Source organism: Lolium rigidum, chromosome 5 (genome assembly GCF_022539505.1).
Source record: "Lolium rigidum isolate FL_2022 chromosome 5, APGP_CSIRO_Lrig_0.1, whole genome shotgun sequence".
Lineage (NCBI taxonomy): Eukaryota > Viridiplantae > Streptophyta > Magnoliopsida > Poales > Poaceae > Lolium > Lolium rigidum.
The window spans coordinates 202,608,162-202,634,956 of record NC_061512.1 but is presented as its reverse complement, the minus strand read 5'-3'; the positions used below and the strand labels follow the sequence as shown (position 1 = coordinate 202,634,956).

Sequence of the window (26,795 nt, the reverse complement as noted above, 5' to 3'; positions counted from 1 at the left end):
GATCCCCCGAGATGGACGGCGGCGACGGCCTGTGCAATGCTTTCCGGGACGGGCTCTCTGCATCGGCTCTCGGCCAAGGGAATACACGCGAGAAAATGGGGAGCCACACGGAGGCGCACACGGGATCTCGAAGAGGTAGTGGGATCCGCTGCGTTGCATTAAATGAGCGCGCGGGAGTCGAAGCGATATGACAACTGACACTGGCGCGACAGTCACAGTGCGCATGTCTCTGTCAGGCGCGGGGCCCGAGATATTCTCGACTTCGCCGAGGAAGCAGTAAAGACACATGATACCGGAAAAGAGAGATGCCGGAACGAGCCTTGCAAAGAGAAGAGAACGAACAAGGGTAAAGGTGCCGGAACTAAGCTCAAGACATGAGTAATTAAACCGGTATCCTAACGAGATGAGAACCTGGCATGGTCTGTAGGATAGAATCCTCCAGGCTATACCAGCTTCGGGGACTAATGTTGGGGGGATAACCCCCGGTATGCCAAAGGCACGCCAAACCGGATGGTTTGAGCCATCGAGATACCGGTTTAATGTTCTTACCGGAAGCCTGGTAGGAGTTTGGGAAAGCAAAGCTAGGCCGGTATCCCCAAGGGGGTATGCCGGAACCCGGTAAAGAAGATACCGGAAAGGAGAGCCTGTCGGTAGGACTGGTCAAAGATTCTCTCCAGAGCTAGAAGACAAAGATGAGCTAAGCAAAGTAACTTTAGACGAAGGGCTGACGATAAAGAGAAGGATGACGGTCAAAGAAGCCGGAGGACGTCAGCGCCCCTGATTAAAGAGGACTCCGGTGTCATCTATGATTAAAGTAGCTTTGTAAAGCAGTTTGTCTAGTCAAAGATGCCATTAGGGTTTCTTCCGGTGTAAGCCACCCTCTCCCCTATATAAGGAGAGGGGGTACGCCTCCTACGAGCGCGAGACGACAGAGAGATATCAGTGAACAAGAACTTGTAACCATGTTGAGATCAATGAAGCTAGCGATCTAGTAAAGAGTTCTTCCTCTTGTCTCTCTTCTTGTGTACCGGCCTTTGGTTGTGTTCTTGAGGAAAGCATCCGGAAGTTCTTCCCATCTAATCGCAAACCCTCCCCCGAATCCTCATACGTCCATTCGGCCCCAACTTAAGCCATCCTATGGCATCTGCTTGTTCACCACGACGACAATATGCATGCTCCAACCATAAAGGTGGTAGATCTCTCTTACTTCAGACAAGAAGGACATGCATAGCAACTCACATGATATTCAACAAAGAATAGTTGATGGCGTCCCCAGAAACATGGTTATCGCACAACAAGCAACTTAATAAGAGATAAAGTGCATAAGTACATATTCAATACCACAATAGTTTTTAAGCTATTTGTCCCATGAGCTATATATTGCAAAAGTGAATGATGGAATTTTAAAGGTAGCACTCAAGCAATTTACTTTGGAATGGAGGATAAATACCATGTAGTAGGTAGGTATGGTGGACACAAATGGCATAGTGGTTGGCTCAAGTATTTTGGATGCATGAGAAGTATTCCCTCTCGATACAAGGTTTAGGCTAGCAAGGTTATTTGAAACAAACACAAGGATGAACGGTACAACAAAACTCACATAAAAGACATATTGTAAACATTATAAGAATCCATACCGTCTTCCTTGTTGTTCAAAACTCAATACTAGATGTTATCTAGACTCTAGAGAAACCAAATATGCAAACCAAATTAGCAAGCTCTAAGTGTTTCTTCATTAATGGGTGCAAAGCATATGATGCAAGAGCTTAAACATGAGCACAACAATTGCCAAGTATCAAACATGTCCTTAGCATTTTCCAATTCCAACCATGTAACAATTTTCCAATTCCAACCATGTAACAATTCCTAAGGACATACTTGTCCATATGCTACAGCGGAGCGTGTCTCTCTCCCATAAAGTGAATGCTAGGATCCATTTTATTCAAACAAAACAAATAAACAAAAACAAACCGACGCTCCAAGCAAAGTACATAAGATGTGACGGAATAAAAATATAGTTTCGGGGAGGAACCCGATAATGTTGTCGATGAAGAAGGGGATGCCTTGGGCATCCCCAAGATTAGACGCTTGAGTCTTCTTAGAATATGCAGGGGTGAACCACCGGGGCATCCCCAAACTTAGAGCTTTCACTCTCCTTGATCATATTGCATCATACTCCTCTCTTGATCCTTGAAAATTTCCTCCACACCAAACTCGAAACAACTCATTAGAGGGTTAGTGCACAATAAAAATTCACATGTTCAGAGGTGACACAATCATTCTTAACACTTCTGAACATTGCATAAAGCTACTGGACATTAATGGATCAAAGAAATTCATCCAACATAGTAAAAGAGGCAATGCAAAATAAAAGGCAGAATCTGTCAAAACAGAACAGTCCGTAAAGATGGATTTTATTAGGCCACCAGACTTGCTCAAATGAAAATGCTCAAATTGAATGAAAGTTGCGTACATATCTGAGGATCATGCACGTAAATTGGCTTAATTTTCTGAGCTACCTACAGGGAGGTAGACCCAGATTCGTGACAGCAAAGAAATCTGGAACTGCGCAGTAATCCAAATCTAGTACTTACTTTACTACCAAAGACTTTACTTGGCACAACAAAACTCAAAACTAAGATAAGGAGAGGTTGCTACAGTAGTAAACAACTTCCAAGACACAAATATAAAACAAAAATACTGGAGTAAAAACATGGGTTGTCTCCCATAAGCGCTTTCTTTAACGCCTTTCAGCTAGGCGCAGAAAGTGTATATCAAGTATTATCGGAGAATGGTGCATCATCCTTACCTTGGGCTTTACCCTTACCTTTCTTGTTGTTTTTCTTTCTCTTTGATTTAGGAAATGTATGATTCCCCCCCGGTATAGAGGTGAAATCTAGGATGCCTTCTCCCACATCTATGATCTGCTCCCAATAGTTTTAGCGAGGGATCTTCCGAGTGTGATTTTTCCTGTCCCTACACATTCAATAACAAGGTAATCAATGGATATTGTTCTCCCAAGAATGGTTGTATGCACACCTGCGGCTATTCCCTTAGGAATTATAACAGAGTTATCAATGAGAGTTATTTCTTCTCCTCCTTCATCAACTCCCCAAAGTTTCAAAGATTTATAAATGCTCTCCGGTATAAGGCAAAATTCAGACATAATATCACAGCTTGGCACGAAGAGTTTGATCACCGATAACAATTTTAACGAGTAGGATCCCATAATGAAGGTTTAGAGTTCACTAAAACTTGTTCAAGACGATTACGAACATGGTGATAGTTGTCATCCGAGCGAGATGTACTTATCTCGAGATTGTTTAATCTATTATAAAAGCTAATAAGGGCTGAATCAAAGTTATTAGCTGAATCATGTGATGCAACCAACTTCTTTATGGCATTAAAAGCTTGATCCCCATTGCAATGAAGGAAATCTCCTCCCACTAAAGTATCCAAAGCATATCTATAGCGAATCATAAGACCAAAATAAAAATTACTAAGGAGCAAACTTAGAGTCATTTGAGGTTCGGTTTTACGATAAGAAGTAAAAATTCTAGACCAAGCATCCTTAAAACTCTCCTCATCCCCTTGTTTAAAAGTGAAGACTAATTCTTCAGGCGAAGAAGTAACAGGTTCAGAGCTAGACATGGTAATAAAAGTAACTAATTTTTTTGTATTTTTAATATAGAGTACAAGACAGTAAATAAAGCAAACTAGATAAAGTAAATGCAAGTAAACTAATTTTTTTGTGTTTTCGATATAGCAAACAAGACAGTAAATAAAGTAAAGCTAGCAACTAATTTTTTTGTGTTTTGATATAATGCAGCAAACAAGGTAGTAAATAAAATAAAGCAAGACACAAAACAAAGTAAAGAGATTGAGAAGTGGAGACTCCCCTTGCAGCGTGTCTTGATCTCCCTTGCAACGGCGCCAGAAAATATGCTTGATGGCGTGTATTTCACACGTTCGTTGGGCAACCCCAAGAGGAAGGTATGATGCGTACAGCGACAAGTTTTCCCTCGTAAAGAAACCAAGATTTATCGAACCGGGAGGAGCCAAGAAGCACGTTGAAGGTTGATGGCGGCGGGATGTAGTGCGGCGCAACACCGGAGATTCCGGCGCCAACGTGGAACCCGCACAACACAACCAAAGTACTTTGCCCCAACGAAACAAGTGAGGTTGTCAATCTCACCGGCTTGCTGTAACAAAGGATTAACCGTATTGTGTGGAAGATGATTGTTTGCAGAGAAAACGAGTAGAACAAGTAGTGCGACAGATTTGTATTTCAGGTATTAAAGAATGGACCGGGGTCCACAGTTCACTAGAGGTGTCTCTCCCATAAGATAAAAGCATGTTGGGTGAACAAATTACAGTCGGGCAATTGATAAATAAAGAGAGCATAACAATGCACATACATGTCATGATAAGTATAGTGAGATTTAATTGGGCATTACGACAAAGTACATAGACCGCCATCCAACTGCATCTATGCCTAAAAAGTCCACCTTCGAGTTATCGTCCGAACCCCTCCGATATTAAGTTGCAAAGCAACAGACAATTGCATTAAGTATGGTGCGTAATGTAATCAATAACTACATCCTCGGACATAGCATCAATGTTTTATCCCTAGTGGCAACAAGCACAACACAACCTTAGAACTTTCTGTCACTCGTCCCGGTGTCAATGCGGGCATGAACCCACTATCGAGCATAAATACTCCCTCTTGGAGTTACTAGCATCAACTTGGCCAGAGCCTCTACTAATAACGGAGAGCATGCAAGATCATAAACAACACATATGCAATAACTTGATAATTAACATAACATGGTATTCTCTATCCATCGGATCCCGACAAACACAACATAGAGTATTACAGATAGATGATCTTGATCATGTTAGGCAGCTCACAAGATCCAACAATGAAGCACAATGAGGAGAATACAACCATCTAGCTACTGCTATGGACCCATAGTCCAGGGGTGAACTACTCACTCATCACTCCGGAGGCGACCATGGCGGTGTAGAGTCCTCCGGGAGATGAATCCCCTCTCCGGCAGGGTGCCGGAGGAGATCTCCGGAATCCCCCGAGATGGGATCGGCGGCGGCGGCGTCTCGCAAGGTTTTCCGTATCGTGGTTTTTCGCATCGGGGTTTCGCGACGGAGGCTTTAAGTAGGCGGAAGGGCGAGTCGGGGGCCGACGAGGGGCCCACACCACGGGCGGCGCGGCCCCCTTGGTCGCGCCGCCATGTGGTTTGGCCACCTCGTGGCCCCACTTCGTATGCTCTTCGGTCTTCCGGAAGGTTCGTGGCGAAATAGGCCCCCGGGTCTTGATTTCGTCCAATTCCGAGAATATTTCGTTACTAGGATTTCTGAAACCAAAAACAGCAGAAACAGAGAATCGGCACTTCGGCATCTTGTTAATAGGTTAGTTCCAGAATATGCACGAATATGACATAAAGTGTGCATAAAACATGTAGGTATCATCAATAATATGACATAGAACATAAGAAATTATCGATACGTCGGAGACGTATCACCAGGCGATGATGGCCCCGTTGCTACGGGGCTCCCGCAGACTGGCGGTTTCTTTCTTTCGAACGAGGAGACAACGGTGAACAATATGGTAGCGGTGGAATCTACTATTGGTCGCCGGAAACACGTCGACGAGCATGCCCTGCGGTGGTGCACTCCGGCGAGATTCTCAAATCGGACTAGCGTGCATGCCAGGAAGGGTTAAAGGGTGCAATAGACGCAAAAACTCATTCTGGTGGTGATGATGTGGTCGGCTCCGGTGATTGTTGATGGAGACGGCGAGGAATTCGCCGATTCCGATGATGGCCGGTGAAGAGGATCAACACAATTCGCCCATCCCAGACACCCCCTTGGTGTGTGGCTTTGCCAGGATGATCTACACATCCAGGCGCTCCTCCCAAACCTAATGGTGAGCTCCGGGGTGGCCTCAATCGATGGCGCCATGCTCAACGCTGATGATCAGTCGAGGAAGATCTCGAGAGCTAGAGGGGTTCTGAGGGGAAATTGAGGGGTGGAGATGGATTAGGGTTTCCAGAAGATGCTCTAGGCCTATTTATGGAGCTCGAGGTGGTCGGAATCATTGTCTCGCCGGCGACAGGGGTTGAGATGCGATGACGACGACACACATGGTTGGGGCACGAATCTTGGTGTGGAGAGGATATTTCAGATGCGAGAGGAATTGGAAGGGGTTCTAGGATATCTGACGAGGTCCGGGTCGTCCTTATCGTTGTCGAGGACGTTGTCGACCTTGGAGAAGACGATGAACTTGTTTGTCTTCTTTCCCCGAACCGAAACGGTATGGATCGAGTTGGGCCGGTTCTTGGGCTGCACTAGGGCTTGGTCATTGGGCTGCTGCTGGGCTGCGATGGTCTGGCAAGGTAAGTCCTTTTCCTTTTGTTATTTTCTGTTTTCTTTTTGTTTTATGCTTATTGATTTGAATTCAAATTCAAATTTTGTGTTGCTTGCAGGTTTTTAACTATTTGAATCTCAATACGATTTGATGATGATAACCACTATATCATTTTGTTGTTCAAAACAAATATTTAATGTTTAAGTAAATGGGTATTTTGTGAGGGTTATTCCAAATTTAAATAGGCATGAGTTTATGTGTTCCGTTTATTTCCCTTTTTATTTAGGAACCACATCTATTTAAGTAATTTGAAATTTATAACATATGCATGATGAACATATTATTAGGTTTTGCTAGGGTGCTAAACAATATTGGTTATTCATATATATTTTAAATATGGTTAAAGTTTGAAATAAGGTTTTCAGGAAGATGGTGTTAGGTCATGATTTTATGTGCTTATTTTCCTAAGGCTTGGGGTTTAGTTTAGGTTTATTCATAATTAACCATATGGTTTCTCAATTTGAGAATGATATCATGAGCATTATTTTATGTGCCCATATATAGGTAAGGCATAGAAATTTATTTAATATCCTAGCTATTGATTATTCAACTAATTATTTACCAGTACTTAAGTTTAGGGTATGGTCTTAGGGTTTGCTTAAGATGCAGAAGTGAGGGTTTGGACCTAGGCTCAATGTGGGTATGATCTAGGGTTTATTTTTATGTTTCATTAATTGAAACATAAATGGAAATGAGGTGTGGTGGTGTTCTTCTTATGATCCCAAGTGATCCATGGATTGGATTTCAAATGTGATCTAGGGTTTTAGTGGTGATCACCCAAGTGATACACAAACTAGGATTGGGGTATAATCATAAGCTATGGTTATGTTTAATTGGCTAGGGTTACTCCTCCTCATCTTGATAGGATTCTTGTACCAAGACAAAACTAGGATTGTCCCAAGTAGTTGGATAAGCAAGGTTTAGGTTAATGTCATTACTCCTCCACACAAGGTATGATGATTGGTATGAGGTTAAATACTAGTGATATACCTATTACTTCATGTATTAGATAAGGTCTATTAATCACATATGTTTAACTCATCACCTAAATTTTACAAGGCATGAGCTTGCATTAGACATGATCAACTTATTCCACACTAATCTCTCTTTATTATTCCTCTCTTAACACTCATCTGAATTCTTAGGGTATATGATCATTACCCAATTTGTAATGATCAAGGTATTGGCCTCCTAGTGGTTCATTAGTGAATCATGGTTCTCCTCTCCAAGATCAAGTATTGGTCATATACTTGGGTATACATTTTTAGCTGGAGCTCACTTGGATAGGTAGAATTTATGTAGGGTTTATGAGCATTACCAAGATGTAATGATCATAACACTTGCCTCTCTTGGATCACTAGTAGAATATGTTCTTACTTACCATCAAGGTTGGCTAGGTCAAGTAGGGTTTAGTACTTGGCTTGTATTTCTTATAACATTAGTTAGTAGCAATGACTTACCTCACTTAGATAGGGATTGAATATTAACCTAGGGTTATACTCAATGGATGATGTAAACATATATAGATGATCCTCTCCTTTCTCAAAGGTTTAGTATGAATGAATTTGGAGAAATGAGATTGGAATAGTTAAGGTTTGATAAGGAATTAATATGAATGTCATTGACATGAGTTCAATATTGTAGTTGGGAGTATACTATGTGGATCCTGGTAAGAATATTTATTTAGTAAAAGACATGGAAAAGATAAGTAAAGAATAGTTTCTTGATTCATTGTGTTCTTTGATTTATAGTTGAATAATTATTCATGTGTTGTGGTAAGGAATGTCATGTTGAGATCTTTTATAAGATCTTGTAGTTGACCCTTACTAAAGGTGTTGTTATTGTAAAGCTAATTCCATTTGAAATAGCCCATAGATCAAATCATCTCTACCCAAAACAAGGTTTTAGCAAAGATCACCGTGAAGTTTATAGCGCTTGACTTGATGATCTACTTCAATTCCACCAAGTCAAGTGAAACTTCAGTTACTGTGACATGTTTTATTTGAAAGCGCGAAAATTCCCCGGATTTTCTATGCATGAACGCAATGCACACTCTGGTGCTCTCTCATTTTATAGCCTCTAAACCTGGGATATTACAGCCTCTTCCCCTTAAACTGAACTTCGTCCCGAAGTTCGAATGCTCTCATGTTTCGGAATGTGGAACGGACTTGAACATATCACGATCCTTCTCATACTGCGTAGTGATCTCATTAAATATAATTGAATATATCCCTTGTCCAGATCCTTCCTAGAGTATTTTGATGTCTGGCACTGATACTTTCTTCAATTCTATGATTTCTTCCAACACTCTAAGCTTATAGTCTTGCTATCCAAAGATCCTTGGATTAGGACATCTTCTTGTGCTTATGGCTTTACTAATAGTTGTGGTGACAGTTTCCTATTTGGTATCAAAAACATGGGTTCTGAAAGGTTTGTTTAAGGTATGGTTTTCTTTTCCCTTACTACCATAACTATAATAATGGTAGTTAGCAAGATACTTACAATAGGCATAGTCCTCGTGGTTTATTCCTACGAATGGACTAGACTCATTTACTCCATCCAATCATGGCTTCTAGTTTATATTCACTAACCTTCTTTTGGTTTCTTTAGGTTCCATGAAACGAATATTTCTAATAACCCTTAATTTTGGTATGGTGATACTCCTTCGGTCCTTTGCCTTTTTAAACTTTTAATTGTCCTTCGACATCTTCTTGATCCAACTGCATTATCTGAGACTTAATTACTCGTTCTCCTTTACTTCTGAGTAATAATCAATTACCCACTCAAGTTAGGGCTAATCTTTACTTCTTCGAGATATGAACCTCGGCTTCTGGTCTGACATCCTCCTGAGAGTACCATTATATGGATACTTTCCAACAACCTTATGAAAATAAGATCGGACTTCCTCTTAGTTCAGACCTTCTTCTTGGCCCATCATACTCCAAATATCATATCTTAATACTTCTCATTCAGCCTTCCTCTCCCCCTTGGAGTTTACTTATGGTCTTCTAGCTTCTCTTCTTCTAATGATTAAACTCCAACGTTAGATAATTGGTCTTGGTCTGGCTTATAGTTTGTAATTTTCCTAGTCTCACGAAGAATCTTTGCAGTGTATCCACACATTTGTGGGTATCCGATGTGAATCCTCCGACTAAATGGTTATATATCACAACTATTTGGGTGGTATGGTTTTGTTTGATAACAATTTCTTGTTATCATTACACCGGTTGCGGGCTATCTGGTACCAGTTGTGGCTTATCTGATACCAGATGTGAACTCTTTTATAATTCTAGTCAACATCTTCCTCACTTCACATGCTTTCACTTCATGATTATCCTCTATCAATTGCGGTCTTATTATATCAGGTGCGGCTTCACTTATCCATTTTCCTTCTTCCAGGGTTTATTTTGCAAGAAACCCACTTGTTAACACTATAAAAATAGTAGCGTAAGTGACTTCACTTGCATTCCCTTCTTCCATAATGAATATAGTCCACTTCTACTGCTCCATATTCACCATTTTTTCTCACTTTCATGATCCTTGAATACGGAAGAACCCCTTGATCAAGGATAAAAGTGAGTTTTTATTAATCCTTCCTTTAAAGTAGTGTGGTTGCTTCCCACAACTTTAGTTCCTTCTTCTAGTGAACCTTCATCTTGTCTTCAGAATCTTCAGAATTCGCCACTTCTTCACGCGAATAACTTTACCCTCTAGATCTATATCATCAAGTCAGAGCTTGATATTGCAACATGCATTTGCATATCAAAGTCAAACTTCATGTATGGATCTAGTCAAATAATGAAAATCCAAGAAAATCCAGCTTTGTGCTTATAATACACATCCTTATATGCCTGAATATAATTGTTGGGTAACACATCCCTAAACATCAGGCTTGGATGTGTAGTATATAACACCACATAAGATAGCTTTTTATATCGTGATACTTAGCATGTATAGAGGACATACTATTATTTGTCTCAACATTTTCCTCAATTGCTCACTTGCAATCAGGTAAACTTGAACAAATTGGTCTAGAATAGTTGTGGTCAACCTAATTTCCTTTGAAAGTACTACCTTAGCTTCCATTCTGTTGAATACTAACCTCACATGATCTCTCGAGACCATAACATGGCTACTCAAAACACATGATTGTTAGAGCTTATCACATATAACTCTAGGATTTCTCTATAAACTATGCTTTAATTAAGCCTTCTTCAGACTATGGACTATGGTTCTAGCATACTTTGCATAGTTGCCATGGTTTTAAGGCATGAGTTTTTTGAACTATCTATTAAAATCTTACTCCTCATCATACTCATGTTAACTCACTTATGATGTTCTCCTCCATCACATCATGACTCTCAAGTGAATCATATATAATTACAAGCTCTACCATGAAAAGTAGAATTGTCTAACTCATATCACTCTTCCTTACTCACATGATTGACTCATCATAGGTATATACTACCTCATATGACTTATCTCCTTTACTTAATATCAGTCACTTGGCATTTTAAATGACTCTTACTTAACCATAACTTGCATTGGTATACTTCTTCCAATAGGATATCTTCCTTATGGTTGTATCCTCTCTTTGGACTACCATGTGGAGGTTATTAATTGTTCCCGGGCGTTTGTACCACCCTAGAACGCCACGACAAACTGCTCACGCAAGGATACCCACGAGGCGATGGATCATGGAGGCTAGTTCGTCAGCCACAGTCTCACGTTTGGTTTCAAAAAAATTGGGAAACAGTTGGCCATGACTTTGCCATCCACCCTGGCAAATACCATGGCGGTTGTGTAGAGCTGGAGGAACTCCCGGAAGTTGGTGGTTCCGTCATACTGGTCGAAGGAGTTGGCCCGAAACTTCGCGGGCCACTGAACTTGTTATAAAGTAGGGGTAAAGGCTAGGTATCTATAATTTTTGATGTTCCATGCTTGGTTTACACCAATTTGTATATGTTTTGTTTACACTTCGTGGCACTTTTATGCATTTTCTGGAACTAACCTATTGCCAAGATGCCACAGTGCTAGTTCCATGTTTTCTGCTGTTTTGTATTTCAGAAAAGTTGTACAGGAAATATTCTCGGAATTGGACGAAACAAACGCCAAAGTTCCTATTTTACTGTAACGAAGACGGAGTCCAGAGGGCAGAAGGAGGAGGGCCAGAAGCCGGCCACATCATTCCTGGGCGTGGCCCAGTCCCTGGTGGCGCCTATGGGTGGTGTGCGGCCCCCTGGCGCCCACCGACCTCGCCCTTCCGCCTATAAGATGCCTCCCGACGTGAAAACCCAAAATCAATCAGCCTCCTCCTACGGAAAGTACTGTAGCTCCGCCGCCATCAAAGATAAGTTCTGTTCCGGCACCCTGCCAGGACGGGGAATTTCCCCCGGAGCCATCTCCATCGACTCCACCGCCATCTTCATCGATGTTGTTGACTCCTATGATGAGGAGAGAGTAGTTCTCCCCCGAGGCTGAGGGCTTTACCGGTAGCTATGTGGTCTATCTCTCTCTCCCATGGTATGATCTTTATGTGATCATGAGCTTTGTAATCTAGTTGAATAAGTAGATGTTATTTTTCAACTATTATGCTACTCAAGTGGTTTTATTATGTGATCTCCGGAGACACCTTGTCCCACGGTGTGAAGGTAACGGTGTGCATACCGTGTGTCTCTCTTAAGCTTTAATTTACAGAAATACTTATGAATTGTGGTGTATTGTTAGTACTATCTTTGTATGCTCAAAGTGATAGCGTGGGGCGTCCATAGATTGGGAACACGAACTTTAGGGAGTGCTTATGCAACCCTGCGCGATGAATTTGTGTTTGTTATCCAACCATCGAGTGGTTCAGAGTAGCGTAGTAAAGAGATAATATTTATGTATTCAATTATGATATCATTGTTAAGAGTGTCCACTAGTGAAAGTATGATCCCTAGGCCTTGTTTCCAAGCATTGAAACACCGTTTACAACCAGTTCTGCTATATGTTTGCTTGCTGCCTTTATTTTATTTCAGATTGCAATTAACACTCATAATCATCCATCTTACTTGTATTTCACTATCTCTTCGCCGAACTAGTGCACCTGACAAGTGTATTGGGTGTGTTGGGGACACAAGATACTTCTTGTATCGTAATTGCAGGGTTGCTTGAGAGGGATATCTTTGACCTCTAACTCCCTGAGTTCGATAAACCTTGGGTGATCCACTTAAGGCCGGCTTCCCACCATCGGTTGCGGTGTTGCTCGATGTGGAATGTTGGTCTTCCGTTCGCCGGTCGTTGAGGGTTCCCATTACGTCACACGACGGGCGTGGTGAAGAGGACTCCACAGAGACATGCGACATGGCGGCTCCGGTTGAGGAGGAGGGCGAGCAGACCTGCCTGATGTGGTCGTATGAGCTAAAGGTGCTAGCACAGGTCCTAGAACTGGTCCATGTTGCGAGTGCGGCCGCGAGTGGGCTAAGTCAGAACGCCAGGAGAACTCAATGAGGCTGTCCAGTATGGCCTTCCACACCTCGAAATCGAGGTCTCCACACGGCAGAGGAAACCTAAACATGCCTGGCAGCGCCTCCTCACTGGTGTGCGGTAATCCTAAGCGCAAAGGGGCAGCACCACCATCTCTAAGAGCTCCTTGCTAGCCTGATGGAGGGCCATGTGGCCCCTAGTTCCTGCTTGAGGCGGTACCTCTGCATGCAAAGGGGTGGTTGCGCTCTGACGAGGCTTCTCATTGGGGGAGGCGTTGGTGCCTTGGCGAGCTCCTTCCTCCACCGCTACGCCCGCTCGGTCCGTCTACGTGCCTTGAGCCGCGTTGTTGATGGTGGAGTTATATTTCAAACTTTGGGTTTTGCAATGAATTTTTCCATATCCTAAAAGTTACATTGGCATGAATTTAGTGAATTAAAAAAATATTAGGTGGTGTTTTGGCACATGGGATCATATGATTCCTTTATTTTGAAAAGCATCTTAGATACATTTTGAAACATCAAAAAAATTGAACCAAAAAATTCGCACGTACATCTTCATGTGCTACACATCCACAAAGTTGTTTCATGAAAATTTGACTTGTCTTGTGGCGTGTGTAAAAAATACAAAATTTGGTGCTAAAAATAAGGCTTGTCAAAACATAAATTTTCTCTTTTTTATATAGACCATAAAAAAAATGGGGTTTCTTCGAAACTTGACGACATATATTGCGGAGATGTACATGTAGATATTTTTTGTCAAAACTTTTCGACACTTTGAAATATATTTTCTTTTTTTGAGGAAACATACTAAACTGGGAGCCAAATTGAATTTCCAAAAAAAAAAAGTTGATATACAAAGTTCTTAACATAGCCGGGCACCCATTGGCCCATACGCTGTAGCACTTGGGCCCAGGAAGCTGGCCGGCTTGACATGCAGAGTTGAAGTTCCCCAGCGGTTCCAAATGCCAGCAGTCGTGGCATCGCATCTTCGCTTCTGCTGCGAAAACTCCAAAGCTCTCGTCTAGACTGCATTGGATGAATCGCCACTCCCAACGATATCTGATCGACCTCATGTGTGTCTTCTCTATTCAATGCCGAGGGCGAACCGCATCGACATTCTGAAAGCTCCGCCGGCCGATCATGGAGAGCACACCGACGGTCAACGGGCAGCGCACGAGGCAGGAGCACCGCGGGCTCCGGGGCCGTCTTGCCGGCATCTTCTCCTCGCCCACGCCCGAACAGCAGTGCTTCCAACAGGTAATTAAACATCCTTGTCGACGGGCGGGTAGGATTTGAAGAAATGATCCGAGCTCTGTGTATGCTGTCAAGGTCGCCAAGCTCACGGAGCAGCTCCAGAAGCAGAGCGAGCTCAAGGAGACCTACAAGGCCCGGCTGGAGAACGCGCAGGAGTACCTCAGGTTCTGCCTCGACGTCGCCCAGCAGCACGGCTTCTTGCACCTCATGTCCGCCTCCTCCAACGACGGCAAGCACTCGCCTCGCCGCGACAACGAAGCGGAAGCCGCAACGACGGCAGACGACGACGAGGACGGCGAACGGGAATCAATAGAAGTGCCGCCCTGCGACCGGTACCTGGCTGCCACGAGAGACCTCGCCGTGCAGCACGGCTGGTCTGTCGCACCTGCAGAGATCGAGTTGCACGAGACGATCGGCCGAGGGACAACGGCGGACATACACCGGGCGACGTGGAGGGGGCTGGACGTGGCGGTGAAGTGGATGAGGCCGGAGCTCTTCCTGTCCAACCCGAGCGCCGAGGCCTTCTTCGCGCAGGAGCTGGACGTCCTGTCGCGGCAGCGGCACCCGCACGTGCTGCGGCTAATGGGCGCGTGCCTGCGACCGCCGGACAGCTGCTTCCTCGTCACGGAGCTCCTCAGCGGCGCGACACTGGGGGAGTGGCTGCACGGCAGCAAGGAGCGGCGGAGGGAGCGGCCGCCGGGCACACTGCCGCCTCTGAAACAGAGACTAAGCAGAGCGGTGGAGATCGCGCTGGCGATGTGGTACCTCCACGAGCAGACGCCGCGGGTCCTGCACCGGGACCTGAAGCCAAGCAACGTGCTGCTGGACTGCGACTCGCGCGTCCGGGTCGCCGACTTCGGCCACGCCAGGTTCTTGCCCGACGGCAAGGAGGCGCTCACCGGTGAAACCGGTAAGAGATCCATTGTCCATGTACACCTAACTTTTAATTCTCATGTTCTGATTGTGTTCACTTTAGGGACCTACGTGTATATGGCACCTGAAGTTATTCGATGTGAGCCGTACACGGAGAAGTGCGACGTGTACAGCTTCGGCGTCATGTTGAATGAGCTAGTGACCGGGGAGCATCCCTACATAGATACGAGCTACGGACCTAGCAAGGTCAGGTTGTATCTGTTACCTTCTAAAACGTTCCTAAACATGTTCATCCTTGACCTTTGTACTTGTGTTTTACAGATAGCGTTGGAAGTAGCAGATGGAAAGCTGAGACCAAAACTCCCACAAGATGCACATTGTAGCAGTTTGGTGGATCTCATCTGCCAAACATGGGCCGCGGAGCCTTCGAGAAGGCCTTCGTTCACCACTATCGCTTGGTCACTTCGAGAAATAAAAGAACAACTGTTGTGATGTTTGTATGATATCTTTTAATTACAATGAAAGGCAATATATTAATATCAAGTACACCGTGCATGTATTTGTAACTACACAGTGTTATGAAACAAGACATCGAGGATGCACACAGAACAAAACCAGGATTCTAATTCTAATTGTAGTCGAACCAAAATTTGAAAGTGGCGGGAGGGAGAAACACAATACAGTTCACACTCATGAACGCTTAAACTTTACCTTCCGTTATCTTACTTGCGAAGCTTGCGATGGTGCTACATGTCCAACTGATCGAATTCAAACTTTTTTTAGATTGGGCAGTGGTGTGTTGCAAATTCATAGATGTTCACGACTTCACGTTGAGTGGTAAACCATATGTCTCGAGGTGTGCCAGGTATATGTAGGATAAATCAGTAGATTTATTTGAGCAAGATTGTTATATAGATCTACCATGTACTTCATGAAAGCCGTGCACCCGAGTGTGTGTGGACTGTGTGGGTGATTATAACTTCTTAGATCCAAAAAAGTAAGACATAAATATAGATATCATATGCGCTTTTGTGGGTGGGCTATATTTGTAACACCATATTGATATGAATTGGGTTATTTATCACTATGTGTTGGTGGTTTAACATGTCTAGTGCAATTTATCACCCATGTGCAGTAATCAAAAAACATTAACAAAGTCAACCTAAGGTAATGGCGCACATCTTTCCCATAATTGCAAAATTACTCTGCCAACCCACAAATGGTTGGTGCCCCTAGTTATGATATGGTACACCTCAGCATCATTACGATCTTAATAATAGTGGCATCCACCTCCATATTGAGAAACATGAAGTGCGTGTACCCTTGTCCTATGCCAGGGCGCTCCACGATACCCACTTGGCGCTCGCTCGCTGGTAGGTAGAAAAATGCTACCCCGCACCGTTCGATTTGGAAACAAGCTCCGCATCGATCTGAGACGCTCATCTGTTGAATAAAACTGCCGACGGAAACCCTAGCGCACCTGCTCGCTCGCCTGCTCGTGCCTCCCCTTCCCCTCCCGAACAGAGAGCTCGAGAGGAGGAGAGGCTCAACCCGCGTCCAGCACACCCCAACGGCGCCGCAGATCAGCCCCTCCTCCTATGTGCTTCCTCCTCCTCCATGGCACTCTTCCTCTTTGCCCTCCTCTGTAATTTCCCCCATAGGCCGTCCATCCCCTGCATCCTCTAACCCTAGATCGATGGGACCGCCGCCATCTCATCTCCTCTACACACATACGGCGGGAGTGAAGACTGCCATGGGCTGCTACTCTATGGACTATGGGCGTCCATCACACCCCGACGACACAGCAGATCGGCCCTTCCTCCCTGGCGTTTCCCACCCCGTCCCGCAACATCGAGGCCCTCAGCACCCTCATCAACTTCCTCTTCTACAGGGAGGACAAGCTCAGCCTCTTGCACACCATCGTGAACAAGGCCCCAACTACCACGAGCACACCATGGATCTATCACCCAGGTTTTTACTGTTCAGAGTCCTGCAGCTTTTGTGTTCGGGGAAATGCTCACATGTTTGAGGTTCTTAAAATTGCATTTTTATTTGTTGCGTTGGGTCTCTCTTATACACATTCAAAAGGAGATTTCGGATCAAGAGCTCGTGGAGTAGCTGGAAGATCCCATGGAACAACAACTAGAAGCATGCGTCAATCCTCTGCAGTAGAAATTTCAGGTTTACAACAACAATTGGACCTGCGAGAAAAAGTTGCGGCCATCATGACAAAAAGAGGAAATCCACGGGATGGCTTGTTCACACTCTCCAGTAATTAAAACCAACTATGTTATGTGAATTTCTAGAATAAATTGTCTCACGTGATTGTTGTTTGCCACCGTTGGAGCTATGGCTGTGCAAGACGCAATTGAAATTCTGCATATGATCGATGGCCTTTGATTATTAAGAGTTTTTCTTGTTGCCTTTTTTTCGTTTGAGGGTATGAAATACTTCTGCATAGTTTGAATAAGAAATTTGATATATGACCTTCCAATCAAAAGAGGAATTACGAATTTTGATATACTTATTCATTTTGTAGTTCCTTCCAAATATGAAATGAGGCTTTATTTTTGTTTGAGTTACAGGCTGTTCTGACATCTGATGAAAACAATGTGTAATGACTGACTACTGAGCATTTCTTGATTGGACCAAGCGATTTTTCTGTAAGTATCTTAGTTGTGTAGATCATCATCTGTAAAGATTAGCACTTGTAATACTATGTTTGGAGTACATCCTCTCTCACTAATAATACCAAATAATTGATAGACTTGGCATATTTATTCGAGTGAGTACCGAGGAGCCCAACTCAAGTCATGCACGAGAATGAAGAGGGTATCGGTCATCTGCAACTTTGGACCGATGGTTCCCAAGGTGGTAAAGCTTATTCCTTTCCAAAATCTTATTCATTATAATGCATGTCTATTTAACTTACGTATTATAACATAATCAAATACGAAAACCAGGTTAGCAATTGCAATGGTCCATCTATATAATTCAACCTCCTTACTATTTTATCCAGGTAACGATACAATAATGCTTTATTTTATCTCTGTATAACCCCCTGCATAGTTTAGATTACAAATGTGTGCTTATTTTTAGTTTGGTTCTAAATGTAAACATGTATGTAAGTAAGCTTTACATCAGTACTTCCAAAATATACCAGCGACTGATAGCATAGGATGGATGCAGCTGGTGTTCGTGCCGGCGTGGCCAGGAACGTGGCACCATGTTTCCGCCTGCAGCTTCCTACTCTGCTCATCTCCCATGTTTTCGGGTGAGTACAATCGATTATCACTGCCTACCTTTGCTTGCTTCATCTGTTCGATTATTTCAGCTTTGTCACATTGCTACTTCCAGCTCTCTCTCTCTCTGTTGTGTTTTGATGGCGGACGGTTTAAAAACAAGCTACATGATTTTGACGCTTTATTTGGGCTTACAAACTCAGTTCATTTGTTTTCATGTAGCTGCATTGCTTAAGTTTTTTTTGGGGGGGCAGGGGGGGGGGGATGACTTCTGTACTCAAACATTATATTTGTGTAGTTGTATCTACAACCATCTGACCTTCTGAATGCAAACAACTAGCAATGGAAGATGTTGCAGCGTATGGTATAATTGTTACCTTGATTTGTGACCCGTATGCAACTTGGATCCTTGTGGCTAAAGAAGCAGGCTATTCTTGCATTGCTCTTTTTTCTGGGGCTGATGCAGCTTGTATTGTTAGCCGCTTCTGCTTCCAAACATTCACATTTCAACTGTGCTAATATTCTGGTTAACATGTACTTGCTACTACTCTGATTGCCAAGTTGGAAATGTTTATCCATGTATTACCCAGGTGGAGATAGCTAGAGACCTATTGACAAGGAGGAGGTGAAGACGAACACTCGAGAGGAGGGGGACTCCGCTGGTGAGGGGCACACTTGGCACAATGTGGACCTGCTGCTTGAAGTATATAGTTGTAGCATTCGTAGCCGTTTTGGCTGCTGCCCTCCAATACCTGCTACTCGAAGAATATGTCAGAGCCTCGTGACAATGTGATCATGTTTTTCGTCCTTTTTTCCTTTTGGTGTTTATTCTTTCCAGTTATGTTTGTCAGTAAGAAATTTTGGGTGTTTTTATATCTCGTGCAAAAGCTGTCATTGTTTTCACTTGAAATCGGTGCAAATACATATATTCACTTGTTTGTGATTTCTGAACACTCCATCATGGAGAAAACAGAACGGCTTATGTGTGGATATTATTACGATATTGGGACACTAGCCTTGTAGGGGAAGTTACTTAATAATTGTGATGGATTTGGCTGCAGAGGACCGGCAAGGAGGCGCCCCATGGGGCGCCCCAACCACTAGTATAGCTTTTTTTTTTCGAAATGGGGATATACCCCGGCTTCTGCATCATGACGATGCACACGGCCCTTTATTAAAAAGATCCAAAGTATAATGTTTACAACTCACGCATCACCGAGGATTGATACAAAAATCAACCATCGAAAGGTACACAAATTATGACTACGCATTAACATAGTCTTCTAGTATGTCGCCAACCAGACCTGGCACAAGATATCCCGAGCAACCATCGGGAGCCGTGTGCAACCAGTAGCCATAGCATCCCGCTGCCCCTCCGGTGAGAGTAGGGCCCAAAGCTGAACCCAATGGGACACCATATGGATAACTCTGCAAGAAGTGAAAAGAGGTTTTTTTATTAAAGATTATATCATTTCTGACCCTCCAAATAGACCAACATAAAGCAGAAACCCCTATTCGGATAAAAGCCTTAGATTGTCTATCTACACCATTTAACCAATTACCAAACATATTGGTAATATTGGTCGGAGGTGGAAGATCAAAAGTAAAATTAACCGTTCGCCATAATAGTTTAGCTAAAGGACAGATCAATGAAAAGGTGTTGAATGGTCTCCTGTTCCCCACAAAAAACACATTTTGTACACCCATTCCAATTCCGTTTAACTAAATTATCCTTAGTTAACAAAACCTTATTGCTCAAAAACCACATAAAAATCTTAATCTTAAGAGGAATTTTAACCTTCCATAAGTACTTTCGCAAAAAAGGGGTGTGATCGCACATAAGATCCTCATACATTGACTTTACTGTAAATAAACCATTTGATGTCAATTTCCATACAAATCGATCGTCATCTACATTCAAGTTAACCATCATCAATTTCCTACATAATTGTAACCATGCAGTCCATTTGTTACCAGTAAGCGCCCTTCTGAAAGTAATATTCAATGGTGTATGAGCTAACACCTGTGCAACTGTAACATTCTTATGATGTATAATATTATATAAGGACGGATATTGTTGAGCCAACGGAGTATTTCCTAGCCATGTATCTTCCCAAAAGCGGGTGGTCATACCGTTACCCACCTTAAAAAAACCCCTAGAGAAAAACTCTTGTTTAACCTTCATTAATCCTTTCCAAAAGGGAGAATCGGTGGGCTTAACTTGCACCGCCGATAACGTCTTCTGTCTTAAGTATTTGTTATGTAGCAATTCTTGCCACACCCCGTCTTCATTAAGAAGTTTAAAGAGCCATTTACTCAATAAACATCTATTCTTGATTTCGAGTACCTCAATACCTAATCCCCCTTGATCTTTAGGTCGACAAATAATGTTCCATTTAGTAAGCCGGTATTTTCTTTTGTCTTCATCGGACTGCCAAAAGAATCGAGATCTATAGAAGTCCAGACGCTTCCTTACCCCAACAGGTATTTCTAGGAACGACAACATAAACATCGGTAGGCTAGTTAATACTGAATTAATAAGTACTAACCTATCACCATAGGATAGTAACTTCCCTTTCCAAAGATCCTAATTTACTTTCAAACCGTGTTTCTACCGGATACCAAGCCGAATTCCTGAGTTTTTTGTAATGGATTGGAATACCCAAGTATCTAAAGGGGAGATGACCAGCATCACATCCAAAGATCTGTTTATACTGTTCCTCTTCCTCCTTTGCCTTTCCAAAACAAAAAATCTCACTTTTGTGAAAGTTAATTTTAAGCCCCGATAGCTCTTCAAAGAGACATAAAATTAATTTCATATTAACAGCCTTGTTAAGGTCATGTTCCAAAAAAAGGATGGTATCGTCAGCGTACTGAAGTATGGAGAGTCCTCCATCAACTAAATGTGGAATTAACCCTCCGACTTGACCATCTTCTTTTGCTCTTTCAATTAAGATGGCAAGCATGTCCACTACGATATTAAAAAGCATCGGAGATAGGGGGTCCCCTTGCCTTAAACCTTTTTTTGTCTGGAAATAATGACCAATATCATCATTCACCTTAACCCCAACACTACCACCATGAACAAATTGTTGCACTATTCTCCCCCATTCTGGAGCAAAACCCTTCATTCGCAATGTTTGTTGTAGGAAAGGCCATTTCACCTTATCATAAGCTTTCTCAAAATCGATTTTGAACAACACCCCATCCAATTTTTTAGTATGCAATTCATGAATGGTCTCGTGTAGTATCACCACCCCTTCCAAAATATTTCTTCCTGGCATAAACGCCGATTGAGTTGGCTTTATAACTTTAGGGGCAATCCCCGAGATTCGATTTGTACCAACTTTAGTGAAAATCTTAAAACATACATTGAGCAAACAAATAGGTCTATATTGTTGAATTTGGACTACATTTTCTTTTTTAGGTAATAATGTAATAACTCCAAAATTCAGTTTATAAAGTGGCAATTCCCCTTTAGTAAACTGTGAAAATAGAGCCATTAGATCATTCTTTATGACAGCCCAAAAAGTTTGATAAAACTCAGCTGGAAAGCCATCTGGTCCAGGAGCTTTATTCAATTCCATTTGAGAAATGGCCTCAAAAACCTCCTCTACTGTAAAGGGGCTGTTAAGATGTCATTCTCCAATGGTGAAATTTGCGTAATATCATGAATATCACTTTCAACTAAAGAAATATTGGTTGGAGCCGGTGCCCCAAACAATTTCTTATAGAATTCAAGTAATATAAACCTTCAAGTTATCTTCACCAACAATAGTCCCCTCTTGTTGCTCTAATTGGAAAATTTTCTTTTTCCTATGTTTACCATTAGCTATTAAGTGGAAGTATTTTGTATTATTCCCTCCTTCTTGAATGTGCTTGACTTTTGCTCTTTGTGCCCATTTAGATTCCTCTTCTCTTCTTAATTTGTTCAAACAAGCAGTTGCTTTTTTAAACTCTTCTCTTTCATTTGAATCCAACATATTCGTTTCCGCTTTTAAATCAAGATGATCAATGACGTTTAGCAATCTCTCTTTTTCTTTCTTATACTTTCCACTTTGATTTTTTGCCCAACCCTTGAGGAATCTTCTTATATGGCGTAGTTTATTTAACCAGACTTCCATTGGATTAGCTCCACCTATAGCTGAATTCCACTCCTTTACTATCATATCAAAAAAATCCTCTTGTCGCAACCAATGTAGCTCAAAAGAGAATTTTGCTTGATTACCCAAGTGCGCTTTCACACCTGAATCTATAAGTATTGGAGTATGATCAGAATCGGCTCTAGTTAAAGCTCTTACCGTGACCAAAGGAAATTTTTGTTCCCAAGAGATAGATGCTAGTACTCTATCAAGCTTTTCATATGTGGGTTCTTCTCTCCTACTTGCCCATGTAAATTGTCTCCCAGATAGAGCAATTTCACGCAAGTTGAGATGCTCAATGATAGCGTTAAAAACAAAGGGCCAACGCGCTTTGAAATTGTCATTATTTTTCTCTTCTCGTTTACGAATGATATTGAAATCACCACCTACCAACATAGGTAATGTTTCAGATTCACAAGTTCTGACTAGTTCTGAAAGAAATTCTGCTTTGTGCATGTCCTGGGCCGCCCCATACACCGGCACCAGAATCCATTCAAAGCCATCTCTCTTACATTTTATGTGAAGCTTGACACAAAAATCACCCGTACTTACTTTTAACACTTGTATCGTATCTGAGTTAATTCCCACTAGAATTCCTCCGTAACGACCATGCGGTGGTAAACAAAACCAGGAGAAATTATTACCCCCGCTAACCGATTCAAAAAGGAATCGAGAAATTAGATCTTCCGAGTCTCCAACAAGGCTATAAAGTCTAATTTATGTTCTCTAATCGCTTCTTTGACAAACAAATGTTTAGCAATATCCCCAAATCCTCCTGAATTCCGGATAATACCTTTTAAGTTCTCGCATTAAGAAAATTGTTTTTTAATTCTTTTCCTAGTACTTTTACGAATATTACTAGTATCATATACTTTTCTTTGTCTAACTTTTTTAACCTTAACTATTGGTTTAAGATGTTCCAAATGATCATCAAAATCGAGTGGACTATCTTCGTCCTCAATCAGATCCTCACACAAATTGGAGACTTTTGACAATACAAGAGTCTCCAGACCTTCCTCTTTATTTTCATTCTCAATCTCTTTCTTTTTCAAAATCGTCAAAATACGTTCCTCTTCTAGCATTTTAATTCCGTTAATAGATTTATGTACCTCCCGTGCTGACTTTCCTAATGATATCCCTAACCTACCTGCTCTCTTAACTATTTCCGAATCTGGTAAATTAACAATTGAGAGCATAGGGGTTGATGACTGACCTGTAGAGAACCTCTCGTCACGCATCTGTGCATTCTTCATCGCCCTCTCCAGCTGAGGCGTGTCGGCATTTGGCTGGCTTCCCAACCGTGCACTCGACCTTGCTCCAGTAGATGGCTTTGGAATGCCCCCAAAAGCAATGACCTCTTCTGTCGAAGGATAAAGGTCCACACTTCCATTTTCAATTTCTGACAAAGAAATAGTTGATGTTGCAATGTTAGAAGATTCATAAAAAGGGAAAGATAACTCACCAGCAGTCTTCCTAGGCGAGGCCTCCCTCATCCTTCCTTGAAGATCAGCTGTATCCCTCTCCCTCTTCTTCTCCAACATCACATTTGCCATATCACTCTCCATTGTTTTTTCCAACGAAACAACCCTGGTTGAGTGAGAACCTGGTCCTACATGGACCGAATTATTCTCATAAGATGCCTCATCAACAAAAAAAGATGGTAAACAAGATCCCAAATCGTCAAGAGAACAAAAAGAATTCACAACATTACAAAACATACCATTGCTCCCAGCATACTTGTGCACAGAAGATCTCCTCCCACCATCCAGGAACGGAGCAATCATTTGCTCATCATTTGGCCCATGATTAGCAACAGCAGCAGCCGCAGTCGGCCGGATTTTCTGTGGCGACATCGGGGTACACAGCGCCCTGGATTCCATCTGCAAGGCCACAGACGATCCCGTCTCGGGCGTGCCACCGCTGCTGCACTGACCCCCCGCCTGCGCCATGCAGCCGACCGAGGCGCCAGTCTGATGCACGCCATTGGGTGGCAGGACTGCTGTCGGCCTGTCCCCTTGCGTGCTGTCGCCGCGTGGTTGGCCAGCAGTGGTGGACAGCTCCACCTGTGTCCCAACAGCGCCCGACGGCTGTGCTGACCGCGGCAAGATAGCCAATGGGGAGGCTGCAGGGCCTTCCACGGCAGACACCTGGGGCAATCCCGAAAACGATCCTCTGGCCACAGAATCTGTATGAATTTCAGCACACAATTTGTCATCTAGCACCAGATTTAGATCATGCAATATGGGCTTGATAAATAGCTCTTTTTGACCCGAATTTTTAACAGAATTTAGATTACCTTTAGGGGAGATAGATAACTTCATGGTCCCAATCTGAATGGCATCAACAAGGTTTGATTGTACTTGCATTCCCTCCACTCCACTCTTCTCATTAGTCTCTTCTTTATCCACATTATCTGAATTATTGCCTTCATCTACACCATTTGGATCCATATCCATAGCATTCCCACCATCATGACTATCTTCCCCATTGTTGGCATCATCATGCCCATCATCTCCATTATGCGCCTCTGCCATATTCACTTCTTGAGTTCCATTATTTGACTCAACCTCAAAGAATAATTTATAGAAGCCCCGCCGAATAAACATTTCACTATGAGGAGGGATAAGAGTGCGGTCCAGACATCCAATTTTGGTTCGAAGAACTTTATTCTTGCGGGTGTATGCCATATCTACATCTAAGGTCTTACCAAATAGAGTGCCTACTCCCCACAGAGATAGGTAGTCTGAACGGATGTCTGATGGCAACCCTGTCACTCGGACCCATACCTCAGGTAGTGTATATAAAGGCTCTTCCACCGAAGACCAGAGATCAAAAGATATAGCAGCCTCCCTGTCAGTACATAGGTAAGTTCCAAAATTCTTCAATCTCTGTACTTCAAGCTTACTTGGGAGTTTAACTCTATAAATGTTATCTCTGAAGTGGAAAACTTCCCAATTGAACTTCTCTGAAGGTACAATCTTTTTCAGCTGCTCAATCAGTTCTGGTATAGTCATGGTATCTCCCTCGACAGTAACTTTGGCCAACTTTGGGTTTTCAGCTTTGGCCTTAAAAGCACCACACGCGAGTTCAAAAAACATCAGTGCCTCATTTGCATACCCATGAAGAATCGCATTAGGTTTGGGAGCATTGAGAAGGTGACACGCCGACGTAATATGGTGTATAGACTCACAAAGGTCACAGAATGGCGTGGGACAATCATCAATATGATGTCCCGGCTTCTTACAACGAAAACAGCCCGCCTTGTCCTCCTTCTTCTTCTTCTGAGCCCCCTGAACCTCACTTTCTTTCCCTTTTGTTGGTTCTTCTAAAACTTGAGTCCCTTGTCCTACCCCCGATGGCACTTGAGAGCTTGCTGGTGCCGCAGCCGGCACCCCCTCCTGCTGGCTCCTCTCACCATTCTGCACCACAACATGTGATACCGGTGCAATAGTTGGCTCCACAGCTTTTGTAGCCGCCGTCACCGCAGCTACCACCGCCTGCACAGTCTGTTGCAGTAGATCAGCGTCAAGGCCAGCCCTCACCGATCCTCCAGCTTCAGTAGCACGAGGACGGTAATGGTAGCCTCCTCCCATACCCGAGTTCCATCTCTGCTGGTTTCTTGTGTTATTGTAATTGGGACCTCTCTGAAAATTGTTGTTCATGCCTCCCCAGTTAGAATCATGGTGACCAGATCCGGTACCTGATGTACCGCTGGACTCCCCTTGCGTGTAATGCCTGCCTCCACCGAAAGGGTTGCTGCCAAAACCTCCCCGTCCAGCACCATATCCGCGACCTGCACGCCCAGCTCCTTGTGTCTGCGCCGCTCCAAAGCCACGACCTCCGCGAGCAGCATACCCGCCACGGTTATAGCCTCCGCCACGCCCTGGCCCAAAGCCACCTCGGCCATTGCCGAAGCCACCTCTGCCAGCATTGAAACCCCCTCGGCCTGGGTTAAACCCATCTTGGCCACCGTTGCCATCCATGGTTTGCGGCGGCGCGATCGGAGTTCCAGCCTGAAGCTTCTTCCAGGTTAACCCTAGAAAACGACGGAACGCGTGTCCAGCGACAGCACTTCCAACTTTGACCCGTCTGGGACCACGATCATCGATCGGCTTCGCAGGAACAGATCCCTGCATCGCACTGTCTGGGCCCAGAGGAAAATTCTGAAGACAGACACCAGCCCGTGACCTCAACAGGCCCACGGTCTGTTTTTTCAAAAGTCCCTGATTTCTCGGATCGTGAGACTGTCCTTCGATCGCCGGTGACCAACGTCGCCGACGAACGACAGTCCAACCCCCGGTGCCATCATCTCTGAAAACAGACGGGGATAACACCGGCATTGGTCTGTTTTTGGCAGAACCAGAAGCCGAGATCG

General features: G+C 43.3%; 1 long non-coding RNA gene across 2 annotated transcripts; it reads left to right on the top strand.

Moving 5' to 3' along the window:
• Positions 1–16,544: 16,544 nt before the first annotated feature.
• Positions 16,545–19,216, top strand: LOC124654724. 2 transcript variants are annotated; one of them, XR_006988430.1, is made up of 6 exons: positions 16,545–17,007; positions 17,125–17,699; positions 17,803–17,907; positions 18,000–18,055; positions 18,226–18,310; positions 18,869–19,216. It is a non-coding gene; the product is annotated as an uncharacterized LOC124654724 (long non-coding RNA). The 2 variants fall into 2 exon arrangements; XR_006988431.1 differs by lacking the exon at positions 18,000–18,055.
• The last annotated feature ends 7,579 nt before the right edge of the window (positions 19,217–26,795 follow it).